At 39.5% G+C, this 10141-nt stretch overlaps 1 pseudogene; it reads right to left on the bottom strand.

Moving 5' to 3' along the window:
* Positions 1–609: 609 nt before the first annotated feature.
* The window catches only part of LOC120870258, a 66300-nt pseudogene continuing 56768 nt past the window's right edge, over positions 610–10141 (bottom strand).

The following is a 10141-nucleotide window of genomic DNA, read 5'->3' as shown; positions in this document are numbered from 1 at the left end:
GTTCCTAAACTAATCCTAAAACTTTAGGACATAAGATATTGACATGACATGACTGTTTAAATTTCTGCATAAATGAAAATGTGTTATATCCTTCGTTGTACTTGTATTACAATTACATGCTTCTTGCTTCTACACTACACAAAGTCAACAGTTATCACCAACAATGACTATAACCAGATCTGAACGAGACTTCACAGTGACTCTGCTCCATTGAAATTTAAGAAAATTCAATCAAGGATTAACAAAACCTTTCGATTTTAAAGCCAGTTCTCATGTCTTCTCATGTCATATTTAAATAAGTCCTCTCTGACATTTCTTGCCTGCAAACTGTGATGCATGTCCTCTCCCCATCAGCTTTATCTGACATTTTAAATTTAATTTGTAGAAACTGCATAAAAACATGAAAATTGTACTTCCAATCTGAACCTGCAATTGGGTTCCTGCTTTGACACAAAACATACTCCTCTGCAGTGTACCCCACCAGCACAGCAACCCCTTTTCTCTCTCTCTCTCTCTCTATTCCTTTGCCCCGAAGGCACTTCAGGATTGCTTAATTCCATGCTCTTTGGCTGCCTAGCCAGTCAGGACACCTAAGGCCATTTGGACTTATCACTCCTCGCTTCCTTCTTTTCTATGGTTAGTACCACTTTCCTGCTTTATTTCTATGACCGAATCTCCAGTCCTGGTGCTGGTCTCAAAGGGACAGGGTCGATTTCGGCTTCTAGCTCCTGGCTGGTAAAGCTACATCGCTGGGCGATCCTTGTTTCTTATGCAATATCTCTTAACCATTTCTTTCTTGTCAGTTTTTTTTTTTTTTTTTCTGAGTTGCCGTCAGGCTTCTTTCCTTTATCCCCAGTGCTTCTTTCTCTTTCTTCATTTCTTTTTCCTTTCTCTTGCAAGCCTTCTCCTTCTCATAGCGCTCCTTCTGCCTGTGGATCTCTTCTTCCTGCAGCTTCAGCCTCTCTCTCTCCCACAGGATGAGCTCTTGGTCTCATTCATAATCTCTCTCCCTCTCCCTGTATTCTCTGCCACTCTCATCTTCAGGTCTCTTAGGCTTTTCATCTTTAAATTCACTCTCAGAACTCCTGGGCAGTGTACAACTTTGCCCACTGGCTCTTTCATCACTCAGATTCTCTTTGTCCAATTTCTTGAGCTTTTTTGTCCAATGTATTTTCATCTCCTTTTTCTGGCTTCTTGAGCAGCTTAATCTTTGGTTCATCCTTTCATTTGTTCCTTTCTGGAACTCTGTCTATCTTCTTTAGCTTTTCTATATCTTTCTGTTTTTTTTTCTCTTCTTCTTTCTACTTCTTCCTCTCTCCTCATTGTCTTTTTCCTTCTATTTCTCACCAGCTCCTTTCTTCTCTTATCTTCTGCTTGTTTTTCAGGAAGCTCAAAAGTGGAGATGCCTTTTTAGCTGTTAGCTCTCTATTTTTTGCTTCTATTTCCTCTAGCATTGTCTCTGGAATAGATGTCATTTTCTCATTATCTGCAGCATAGCTCTCTAAACTTTTTCTATATTCTGGATCATCATCAATAGTCCCAATTTTCGTATCTCTTTTCTTAGTCTTCACTTTGCAGCTTTTTGAAAAGGTGCAAATTCTATGATGGCAGGATATTCCTGACCTTTATTGTCAAGGAATAACCATCATAACCATCAAAATGATCCCTGAACAAACTAATGTCCTCTTGGCTTTAAAAGTTGATGTATGCATACACATGAGGATACATACTAATATCATCAGAAAAAAACTCAAAATAATCATGCTCAGGCATAGGCTGAAGATGTTCCTGAAGTTGCTCCTTGGTCAAAGTGGGCAGTAATCTCTGAATTACCACCTTGCTCAATGCCTTTCTTCTCCTTGTTCCAATCTTGCTCATCTTCCCTTTAGCGCTGTCTCCTGAAGCCCCACCAGTGCTGCCAATAGCACTGTGGCAGCTCGGCCTAAACACTGGCTATGTCAGTCACCTATGCCTCCCAGCCCTTGCTGAGAAGTCTTATTTTAAACCATATGCCAGAGGATGCTTCCTCTACCTAAATTAAGATCTGAAGTACTGTATAACTGAATCCTTGAAAATAATTCCATGGAGGCAAAATCCATGGCAAAACCATGTTTTCTAGGTCACTAAAACCTAATGTTCATGCTATAATTGCAGGTGAACTTTTGCAAAATGCAAGCATAGTATTGAAATCAATGAGAACCCAGTGACTGCAAGGCAGCAGAAAGACTCCAGGGTAGATATTCTTGTGTCAACAGGTTGGGGGAGGAGCTGAAGATGCTGGTGAATTCAGGAATCCCCTTCTTTATAAGAATATCTATCTGACTCTAAACCTAAAGCAGGGATTGAGGACTGCTCTGGTTGTCCAGTGGCTCATACTCCATGCTTCCAGTGCTTGGGGTCTGGGTTCAATTCCCGATCATGCACCTAAATCTCGTATGCCATAGCTAAGACCTGGCGCAGCCAAATAAATGTTTAAAAAATAAAACATAAACCCAGAGCTGACCTCTATGTTCATTAACATCATTATCCTCTCCCTCTATTCTCCAAGCCAGGCTTCAACAGTATGTGAACTATGAACTTCCAGATGTTCAAGCTGGATTTAGAAAAGGCAGAGGAACCAGAGATCAAATTGCCAACATCCGTTAGATCATTGCAAAAGCAAGAGAGTTCCAGAAAAACATCTACTTCTGCTTCATTGATTACACCAAAACATTTGACTAAACTGTGGGAAATTCTACAAGAGATGGGAATACGAGACCACCCGACCTGCTTCCTGAGAAATCTATATGCAGATCAAGACGCAACAGTTAGAACCGGACATGGAACAACAGACTGATTCCAAATCAGAAAAGGAATACATCAAGGCTGTATATTGTCACCTTGCTTTATTTAACTTATATGCAGAGTACATCATGCGAAATGCCAGGTTCTATGAAGCACAAGCTGGAATCAAGATTTCTCCCGGCAGGGAGAAATATCAATAATTTCAGATATGAACATGACACCACCCTTATGGCAGAAAGCAAAGAAGAACTAAAGAGCCTCTTGAAAGAGGAGAGTGAAAAGGTTGGCTTAAAACTCAACATTCAGAAAACTGAGGTCATGGCATCTGGTCCTATCACTTCGTGGCAAATAGGAGAAATAGTGGAAACAGTGGCAGACTTTATTTCGGGGGGCTCCAAAATCACTGCAGATGGTGACTGCAGCCATGAAATTAAAAGATGCTTACTCCTTGGAAGAAAAGCTATAACAAACCTAGACAGCATATTAAAAAGCAGCTTTGCCAATAAGGTCTGTCTACTCAAGGCTATGGTTTTTCCAGGAGTTATGTATGGAAGTGAGAGTTGGACCATAAAGAAGGCTTGCTGCTGCTGCTGCCAAGTCGCTTCAGTCGTGTCCGACTCTGTGTGACCCCATAGACGGCAGCTCACCAGGCTCCGCCGTCCCTGGGATTCTCCAGGCAAGAACACTGGAGTGGGTTGCCATTTCCTTTTCAAATGTATGAAAGTGAAAAGGGAAAGTGAAGTCACTCAGTCATATCTGACTCTTCGTTACCCCATGGACTGCAGCCTACCAGGCTCTTCTGCCCTTGGGATTTTCCAGGCAAGAGTACTGGAGTGGGTTGCCACTGCCTTAAAGAAGGCCTAACGTTGAAGACTGATGCTTTTGAAGTGCATGTTGGAGAAGACTCTTGAGAGTCCCTTGGACAGTAAGGAGATCCAACCAGTCAGTCCTAAAGGAAATCAGTCTTGAATATTCATTGGAAAGACTGATGCTGAAGCTGAAGCTCCAGTACTTTGGCCACCTGATGTGAAGAACTGACTCATTGGAAAAGACCCTGATGGTGGGAAAGATTGAAGGCTGGAGGAGAAGGCGACAAGAGAGGATGAGATGACTGGATGGCATCACTGATTCGATGGACATGAGTTTGAGCAAACTCTGGGAGTTGGTTATGGACAGGGAAGCCTGGCATGTTGCAGTCCATTGAGTCACAAGGTGGACACGACTGAGCCACTGAACTGAACAGAACTCTATCATCAAACTCTGAAGATAGGAAAGATTGAGAGGAGGATAAGAAGGAGGAAATAAGATGAGATGGTTGGAGGGCATCACCGACTCAATGTACATGAATTTGAGCAAATTCTGGGAGATGGTGATGGGTAGGGAAGCCTGGCATGCTGCAGTCCATGGAGTCGCAAAGAGTCAGACACAACTTAGTGACATAACAACTACACTCAAACATTTTGTTCTCAATTATTAACGTATAATTTTGAGGGATTATGTATTTTCACATTAGATATAATCACACATTCTGAAAGTTTGCTTATCTATCCTGAAATGTTTATGAAAAAGAAAATAGGACACACACCTCCTCTGCCTAAAACATGAATTTCTTTGGGCCACCCATTTTTTCCCTAGTGGGCCCCATGGTCAGGTCTCTGGAGCAGAGACATGGTACACTAACAGTCTGGTTCTGAGGTTCTCAATATTTAAAGTGATATTTTTAAAAGCAACATAAGCAGCCTCAAAACCTGTTGTTTGGACACATAAACACATGGCCTTGGATCTGGAAGAAACAATGAGGTTGTAACATATTGTGTGGCAAATTGTTGAAGCCAGGAGTCGAAAGAACACAGAGCGTCCCTTTCTTCAGCTGGTTTTCACAAGTTTATCCATGTCAGCAACTCAGACTGGAGACAGTCAAAACAGAACCCTTGGTTGACCTCATTCTCTTCAAAACTTGCCACTCTGCTGCACAGAGATCAACATTTTTTGGTGAGTTTTTTAAAAGTCCTGTTTCTGAGCAGCAAGAATTCTCAAGGACAGTGTCTTATTATTAAGACAACCTCAGAGCAGAGGGGAGACATAAATGCACTGCCGCAATGATTGGTTTGGATTTCTTTCTTTTGTAAGTTTCTTAGAAACATAGTGGCCCTCCCTGTAAAGATCTTGAAAGATCTTCTGTCTGGGTGCCCTTGGAAAATTGAAAACAAAACAAAGCAACACCAAAAAACAAAGTCTATGCAACAGATAGCCAGATTTGACTTTAAAAAGTTCCTAATTTTGGACTCACTTCTCTCCATTAGGGCCGTGAAAGAATTATGCACGCAAGGCTGAGGCTTTTCTCTGCTTAAAGAACATCTGCAGTCAATTAGAAATAAGCCCGAGTGTCGTGTTAATTCTGCAGAACCAAACAAAGTCATTTTTGTTTAAACTCTTTCAGTGCTGTGAGAATGAGAGGTTACAGGAGGAGGGAATAAAATAAGCAATAGAACAAAACTGCTGTGTGGCCCTGGAATGGAGCTGAGGGGGCAAATAAGACATTACATTTCTTTGAGAATACAGACGTGGAAATTTTTTCCAAGAGAATTCTATTCTATACTATATCTCTCTTGGGGCATGGGGGTGGGGAGCAAGCCTACGCTTTCTTCTAAAAAGGCAACATTTAAAGTAATGGAACATCTTCCAGATTCTCTCAGAATGAATCTGACCAAATACTTGAAGTGTTTGGCAAATGAGTAGTAGTATTTCATTTTTAATTTGGAGTCGGGCCAAACAAATCAAAGCTGTATTTATAGACCATTGTGTGTGTTTCAAATCACTTTCAGGTTATTAATTGTGATTGGTGCTCGGAGCTCAAATATATTAAAACAGCTATTTCTATTGAAACACATCTTGCCGTGAATATTAGCATCTGTGTCTACCTTTTGTTAACATCGGTGGTACTGATTCTACTGGAATTTGAGTTTATCTCTCTAAAGAAATCTGTGGCTGACCCCAGAGAGAATTTCCAAACAAGTACAGTAGAACTACATGTTTTTAAGTTTGATAGTCCCTAATTTGAAAAGAGGGATTTCGGTTATTCCTTTGGGCTGATGATTTATTTCTTCTCCATTCCTTTTCTTAAGGCTTCCCTGATGGCTCAGCTGGTAAAGAATCCACCTGCAATGCTGGAGACCTGAGTTCGATCTCTGAGTTGGGAAGATCCCCTAGAGAAGGAAATGGCTACCCACTCCAGTATTTTTGCCTGGAAAAGTCCATGGACTGTATAGTCTGTGGGATTACAAAGAGTAGGACACAACAGAATGACTTTCACTTTCACCTTTTCTTAAGATTTTCACCTTTTCTTAAGATTAGGTCTGATTATAGATCTGATAAGAGGCAGGAGAAGACTCTATCTTTGTTAATAGAGTTTTGAGGAATATGATTCAGCATTTAATCTGCAGTGCCCAATAGCAACACTACATGTTTTTTCAGGCAGGTGACAGTGTTTAAGTCTTTGTTATTTAATCCTTTTCGAAACATGAGTGATAGCTAATTGTTTCTAGATATAGACTGAGAGATTCCCTGGTCGTTCTGTGGTAAAGAATCGTCTGCAGTGCAGGACATGAGGGCTCAATTCCTGGGTCACATAGATCCCCTGGAGAAAGGAAATGGCAACCCACTCCAGTATTCTTGCCTGGGAAATCCCATGCACAGAGGAGCCTGGTAGGCTATAGTCCACGGGGTTACAAAGGAGACATGACTGACCAACTAAACAACAGAAATAGGTTTGATGAGCAAGCTAAACATTGATTCTTTTATATATTTTAACTATTTTCCCTAGTGGCTCAGATGGTAAAGAGTCTGTCTGCAAGGCAGGAGACCCAGGTTCGATTTCTGGGTCAGGTAAGATCCCCTGCAGAAGGAAATAGCAACCCACTCCAGTATTCTTGCCTGGAAAATTCCATGGACAGAGGAACCTCATGGGCCATAGTCCATTTGGTTGCAAAGAGTTGGACACGACTGAGCGACTAACACACTTGTATCAAACTAAAGAGCTGGGCATTCAGCCACAATATTTGATATTTTTATTGATTTTCACTTAATTGTCCATAACTTTATATCAGTTGTCTGTATTAAGAAGCACCATCAGAAACAGTCCAATAAAATTACCACTATACTTACCATAGGCATATTTCTATTACAGTATTCAATACTTTATGAGAAGTGATGAGAGAAAAACCTCAGATTTCTACTTTTGTATTATTTTTTCCTCAATTACTGTTTTATATTTCATTTTCATTCTGAAATCTTGGAACACTGTGATTCTTATAATTGATACTAGTTCCCTTTTTACTTAAGCTGCTAAAAGCTTTGAGGCAAAATTTTTGGCCTACTTTTTTAACTACAGTATATCTATTACATATATTTACACTTCTATATGTCTCCAGTTCACTTTAGTTTAGTCGCTCAGTCGTGTCCGACTCTTTGCGACTCCATGGACTGCAGCACACCAAGCTTCCCTATCTATCACCAACTCTCAGAGCCTACACAAACTCATTTCCATCGAGTTGGTGATGCCATCTAAACATCTCATCCTTGTCGTATCCTTCTCCTCCAGCCTTCAATCTTTCCCAGCATCAGGGTCTTTACTAATGTGTCAGTTCTTTGTATCAGGTGGCCAAAGTATTAGAGTTTCAGATTTAGCATCAGTCCTTCCAATGAATATTCAGGACTGATCTCCTTTAAGATGGACTGGTTGGATCTCCTTGAAGTCCAAGGGACTCCCAAGAGTCTTCTCCAACATCACAGTTCAAAAGCATCAATTTTTCAGCACTCAGCTTTCTTTAGAGTCCACCTCTCACATCCATACATGACTACTGGAAAAACCATAGCCTTAGATGGACCTCTGTTGGCAAAGTAATATCCCTGCTTTTTATTATGCTGTCTAGGTTGATCATAGCTTTTCTTCCAAGGAGCAAGCATCTTTTAATTTCATGGGTGCAGTCACCATCTGCAGTGATTTTGGGGCCCCCCCAAAATAAAGTCTGTCACTGTTTCCATTGTTTCCCCATCTATTTTCAGTGAAGTGATGGGACTGGATGGCATATCTTAGTTTTCTGAAGGTTGAGTTTTAAGCCAACGTTTTCACTCTCCTCTTTCACTTTCATCAAGAGGCTCTTTAGTTCTATATGTCTAGGAGTTTAGGAGGAGGCAATGGCAACCCACTCCAGTACTCTTGAATGGAAAAATCCCATGGATGGAGGAGCCTGGTAGGCTGCAGTCCATGGGGTTCTAAAGAGTCGGACACAACTGAGTGACTTCACTTTCATTTTTCACTTTCATGCATTGGAGAAGGAAATGGCAACCCACTCCAGTGTTCTTGCCTGGAGAATCCCAGGGATGGGGGAGCCTGGCTGCCGTCTATGGGGTCGCACAGAGTCGGACAGGACTGAAGCGACTTAGCAGCCAGCAGCAGGAGTTTATTTAAGTGCGGCCCTTATATTTGCTTTACTTTGTCTTTCTCTCTCTCAACTATTTTTTTTCTCTCTTTTTTTTTTTGTTTATTTCTTTAAGCTCTGACAATTTGTTTCTGATATAAATCAGGTTGTTTATTAGTGCATAAATAAGTAAATCTAAGTTAAGCCCTGCCGTTGAAGTGTTAGTCTATTTAACCTAAACCTTCTCCATGAATTTTGCTATATAATAACTTTCCTAGAACATTTAATTTTGGTATAACATGTATACCATACAGCTTTTTAATTGCATTGAATTTTTTTTTAAAGTGAATAAGATGAAGTAAATGGTTTTGAATATGTACAAAGACGCTCGGCTAGAACATCTGAAATGATTACATAATTGGCAAAGGAGGCAAAAAGAATGTAAAAGAAGTTAAGTTTACTTGACTAAAGGGGGAAATGATGATAATAAAATGAAAATACAATATTCAAAATAACCATCTTGACACTGTTTTTATTTTTTTCTTTACCTCTTTAGAAAACAATCCCTAAGGAAAAATAAGAGGAATTAAGTTTAAAAATTTGAAAAGAACACTAAGAAGATGGTCTATGTGCTTAAAAATATATTTTTTAAAGCATTTTTATTTTATATCAGAACATAGTTGATTAACAATGTTGTGTTAGCTTCAGGTGTACAGCAAAGTCATTTAGTCATATACATGTAACTATTCTTTTTCAAAATTGCCTCCCATTTAGGTTATTACAGAATGTTGAGTAGAGTTCCCTATGCTATATAGTAGTATCTGTTTTAAAGAGAGTAGTGTGTATATGTCAGTCCTAAACTCCCAATCTATCCCTCTCCACTACCCTTACCCCTTGTTAATCTTAAGTTCATTTTCTTACTTGAGAACTTTATGCAGGAATTTATGTTACCTTCTGTGCTACCTGTGAAAGTTATCTAGGAACCCAAATCAATTAAAACAATGTATTTCCCCAGAATTTAATAAAAAAATACAAATTTGCAAAAGTAAACATTTTAACACCTAACTAAAATGTTCGAGAAAATTTATATTAACTTCATTTTTGTTTTTTTTCTCATGTTACCATTGATAATTGAAAGGAAAGAGTATGTCTTGCTACCATTATGACCGTATCTATATGGCTTCCCAGGTGGTGCTAGTTGTAAAGAACCTGTCTGCCAATGCAAGAGATGGCAACTCACACCAGTGTTCTTTCCTGGAGAATCCCATGGCAGAGCAACCTGGTGGGCTATGGTCCATAGCGTCACAGAGTTAGACATGACTGAAGTGACTTAGCACAGCATATAAGTACAAATGAATCATAAAACTGATACACAGAGTTAAAGTGTTAAAATGATTCCACTGTCATCAGATATGAAAAAGGTAGACCTGTCTGTCTCTTGACTATTGGTTGAAACTGATTTTTTTTTTCCTGGTTTTCAGGAAGATGAATGTAATGGTAATGTAAATTTTAGTCTATGTAGGAAAAAAAAAGAAAAATGGCTCCATTGTTTATACAGTGTCTTTAGATTTTAAGACCGAAGTCAAAAGCAGAAGGATATTTTCATATTATATTTTAAAAAAGGAAGTAAGAGCAGAGATGGAGCTAAAACTCAGATCCACACCACAAACTCCCACTGACCCTCTCTTTACTAGACATATTTTCATTTAGCAGTAGGTACAAGATGGAGAACTTGAGTGACAACTATCTACAAAGCCTATGTAGACAATAAGAAAAAGCCATAGGATTCCACTATTTTGTTAGAACACAAAGAATTATTTTATTGTTCACTAACAATACCTTCTGTCTTCCTACTGTCTCATGATAGTTCATTAAATGCTGAAAAGAAAAATCAAAGCAGAGTATCAGTCATTTAGCTCTTTTCAAAATCCAGACAT

The sequence above is a fragment of the Oryx dammah genome, unplaced genomic scaffold (genome assembly GCF_014754425.2).
Source record: "Oryx dammah isolate SB20612 unplaced genomic scaffold, SCBI_Odam_1.1 HiC_scaffold_11, whole genome shotgun sequence".
Classification (NCBI taxonomy): Eukaryota; Metazoa; Chordata; class Mammalia; order Artiodactyla; family Bovidae; genus Oryx; species Oryx dammah.
This window is presented reverse-complemented; position numbering and strand designations above follow the sequence as displayed.